This window comes from Nicotiana tomentosiformis, chromosome 6 (genome assembly GCF_000390325.3).
Source record: "Nicotiana tomentosiformis chromosome 6, ASM39032v3, whole genome shotgun sequence".
Taxonomy (NCBI): domain Eukaryota; kingdom Viridiplantae; phylum Streptophyta; class Magnoliopsida; order Solanales; family Solanaceae; genus Nicotiana; species Nicotiana tomentosiformis.
The window spans coordinates 76,959,766-76,964,636 of NC_090817.1; positions in this window are offsets into that span (position 1 = coordinate 76,959,766).

The window sequence follows — 4,871 nt, forward strand, 5'->3', positions numbered from 1 at the left end:
CACCAGAGAAGACAGATTGTACAGCAAGAAGCCCAAATTATTTTGTGATTATTTGTTGAGTTTTGCTCTGTATATATAGTGTTAACTTCACTTGAGAACTTCTTCGCCGATCGAGTAGTGGCCAGTTGCAGCGAGAGCCCTATTTGTTCGTGATTCTTTGCCTCTTCTTTGCTGAAGTTGTTGTACGTATTTTGGGACAGCATTAGAGTGAGAGATTGTAGGGTTTTTTTTGATAATTTGGGGGGTATGCGCGGATAGTTGGTTGAGAAAAAAAAGAAGGGAAAAATTAGCGCTCATTTTTCATTTTTATTTAGATTTAACGAGGGGATTGACATAATTTGAAGGGCCGGAAATTATTCCCTCGTAAAAAATACAGTAAAAAATAATTTTAACGACCAGAATAAATATTGGCCACTATAAGTACACATATAATGACTGGATTAACTTTTTTTCGTGAAGAAGTGGTCGTTAAAGACCACTTTTCTTGTAGTGGTATAAGCATGAGCTTCCTTGTTTTCTTAAATTTTAATTTATCATTACATTTGAGAATGATTATTAAATAACCTGTCTTAGTATTTGGTCTTACCGACTTTCAATCTCCTCCTTTTTCCTTTTGCAAGAAGCGACTATACGCACACATGAATTTATGAAGATCCATATTTTCTTTCCCATAAAATATACTCGTATGTTAATAAAAAAACCAATAGATGACGACTGTGAGTTAGATTTTCTTAAAAAAATTAAAAAATAAAAACGTGTACTACAATATGCAGAGGGTACATGTAGGGTTTATTGCTTGATTACCCATTCGTAGGTATTGTCGGCAGAGTCATTAGAGGTGAAATCTCTATTTGTTTCACGTATATTTTATGTACTTTCTCAGCTAACTGGTGTCCTTTTCCAGGCACCCAGTAAATCCCTAGTTAATTGAGCAATATATGGCCTTCACAACATTACTCAACTTCGAAACAAAACATTACTACTATCATTCTTCATATTTTACAAAGCCAAGCAACGCTAGGGAGGGGGATTTCAACAGAAGTATCAGAAGACGCAACATCTTCTAATTAAGTTCTATCTAAAACGAATGTGCACTTATTTCACACTTAGTTTGGAGTATTTGGACCCCAATTTTAATTAACACCATCTACCAAGACGCATCCATTTTGTCCCTCTAATTGAGTTATTTTGGTGCATTTTAAAATTTAAAATTATATGACCTTTCATATTAGTGAAATATTGTGATGGTATACTCCTCTTTATAAAAAATATAATATAATATAATATTGGTGTTTTTTTTTCAGCAATAGAATAGTCTACTGCTCTTTCCTTTTCTTTTTTGTGGTGTTTCAAAATGAAAAGGTTCACTTAGTTAACAGGGATTTACGGGAAGCCCCCATTGGACAATATTGAAAGGAGCCTTAGATCAGCTTTAAAGATGTTAAAGTGTGACCTATAGGTTACGGGTTTAAGAAATCAACCGTTGATGCCTGCATCAGGGTAGGCTGATTGTCTTAAGGTAAGTTGCCTGCATCAAGATAGGATGCTTACATCACATCCATTAAGATGCGACCCTTCTTCGAACCCAATATGAACGTGGGATACTTTGTGCAGCGGGCTGCCCTGCCAATGGGACAATACTGGTTGGACAACAGTGAGAAGGCCCCAACTGTGCTTTCATATCTAAAATTCGAATTCGTGACACTATAGTTTGAATTTTGATCTCTTGATCTTGACTAGGTGCAGGACATAATTTTATTAAACTCATTCCATGATTATGAATAAAGTGATAGATTAATCATCCATTGGCACAAGTAGGGGTGTACAAATAAAACAGACAAATCGCATTAACCCGATAATCCGACTCAAATCGAGAAAAAAAACCCGACTATGGTTTGGTGTTGGAAAAAAAAAAACCCGAGCATATTTGGTTTGGTTTGGTTTTAACTAAAAACAGTCAAACCGAAACCAAACCGATCCGACATTATATGTATAAAAGTTTTAAATATATTTAATACATAAAAATATTTATGGTAGTATAGTTTATAAATATTTCTTAAACTTTTTCATAGTTTTATCTTTTAACGTATTATTTCAAACTTGGGCTTATAATTTTTGGATGCTCCAATAAGTTTTATAGTTCATAACGGTTAGTAACTCAAATAAATCCTAAATCAAAATCAAATCAATACTAATGCTAATAAAAGATACTCAATTCAATTGTATTATGAATGAAAATAGTGTTGGATATTTATTTTTTAGTTTTTCCATGGTTTAGATAAAATGTATAACTTATTTTTCTTTTAGTGGTTAGTCATGTAAATAATAGTACTTATTAATCATAATTTTAAATTATGTTTGTTCTCATTATGGCTTATTAATAATATTTATTTTATGCGATTTTATTATCTTTATTGTTGAATATTTTAGTACAATGTCATGACTCATCTCATATTTATGGTATTTTATTGAAAAATAACTTATATAGTTCTGTCTTACTAGGATTAAAGAAATATTTGGAGTACAAATTTTACGTTTTGTGCTATGAAGACTTTATGGGAAAAATCCGAAAAACCCGATATTAAAAAATTCGACTTTTATTAGTTTGATTTGGTATTTAGATTTAATAACCCGATACAATTGGTTTGGTTTGGTAATTAGAAAATCCGAACCAACTCGACCCATGTACACCCCTAGCCATAAGTTTCTTAATTAGTTTAAATAGCAAGCACCACCTGTGTTCCTTGTAATCCTTTTCATGACGTAGAACCCGTTTGGATTAGCTGATTTGAAGTAAAGTATTAGGTGCTGAAAAATACTTTTAAATGCTGAAACTGATTTAACAAATAAGAAGTTACGTGTTTGGATACAAGTGCGAAAATTGATAATAAACTGCTGCAATATTTGATAAAAAAGTGCCGATAAGCTCTTTTTTCTATTAAAATGACTTGAATAACCTTAGAACTATTTACACTTATAATGACATAATTTCTTCAAAATTTTAAATTGCAGATCGATTCAAATACAAAATATTCTATTTGTCATTTTATTTTAAATACAACTGTGATTAGATAAGATAATTTTTATGATAAATATAATTTATTTTATGATAAGCATATAATCATAAGTTATAATAATTAATAAATTGACAAAAGTTTCTCAAAAAAAAAATAAACCTAAATAGGATAAAATATTTGAAGAGAAACACTGTCTTCATCACCACAACACTTTGAAACCAATACACTAAAAATTTGATATGTCCTCGTTTATTACATACAGTTCAAAGATTAATACACAGTCATATAGATACAAATATACAAAGGAATAGAGAATTTACTTACCTCAAATAGTCAATGAGAATTTACTTACCTAAAGTAGTCAATGAGAATTGCAGACTTAAAGAGGCGGGGGATTTAGGTTGAAAAAATACGTGAGGCAGTGAGTATCGATATAGGAGTTTTGTTTTGAAAATGAATATTTTAGGGATAAAATAATAAAAATCTTGGTCAAACTTAAAGTGTTTATAAGCTAAAAATTCATAAGTTAGGGGTGACCAACTTATGACTTTTGGCTTATTTTGGCCACATGATGTAGTCATATCGATTAGGATAAGATGATATCCGAAAATTTGAGTCATATTATTGAACGTTTAAGGCACGTTGCTTGAAATCGACTTATTTATTATTACAAAAAAACAAGATTATTTGATTCATTCGACTTAATTAGAAACAAAGAGGTGTGTTATTTGGTTAAATCACGTGCAATTTCAGTTAACGAATACTCCTATAATTTATTCTTTCGAAAAGTGGCTTTGAATTTAGTCTTAATTTTGGATAAAGGTCGAGTAAATCACTATGCCTATATATGGGGAGTTAAGGACCATAAAACGAATGAATGTGAGTGAATACTTCGTCAGAAGCCACTTCCAAAATTATTCTTTAGCAAATGGATAATAAAAATATGTCCTTTTACGTGCCTGTTAATGTTTCATTTTTTTAGTGGAAAATTATTTGCAATATGTACCTAATGTCTCCTCCCTTACAAAGAAAGGAAAATCAAAAGTCAATAGCTTTTGCAACTATCCATTAGTGGATATCACAAAGTCTTTTTTTTTTGTTTGATTTCCCATCCCAGTATTTATCACAAAGTCAATGGTTACAATTATTATGACTAATTGAAAGTGATATCATTCAAAGATTCGAAATCAGCATCTTTTTATTTTTCATTTGATTTGATTTCTTCCATTTTATTTTTCAGGAAGATGAAATAACATAATAGGGTAACCAAAATACAAAGGAAGAAACAAGCTTAGCAAGTGTTTTTTTAGTATACTTAAATATCATATTTCGACATAGAAGTACTACTCACTCTGTTTCAAATTAGACGACACACTTTTCTTATTAGATCATTCCAAAAAGAATGATATATTTATACAATTGAAAATAATTTAATTTTAAACTTTTCATTTTACCCTTAATGAGAAGCTTTTATAACCACACAAATATCATGGTCGCACAAAGCTTTTAGCCATCAAGCTTTTAAGACCACAAGTTTTAAAAGTTTTCTTTTTTAATTAAACTCCGTGCCAAGTCAAACTAACTCATCTAAATGGAAACGGAGGGAGTATATCAATTCGATTGAACCCAATAATTTTGACACAAATTTTTTATATGTGTTAACAATTAATAAAATATAAATAAATATTAAATTTTAAATTTAATAATTAACATTTGAGATCGTTGACTTAGAATTAGAAACTAAAATCTTAATCCAGTGATATGTAACACGCAATGTTGCTAGTTGCAACCTGCTGTCTACAGCATTTTGATATTTTTCCAACAGTATATTCCATTTCCACGAACTTCCTTACC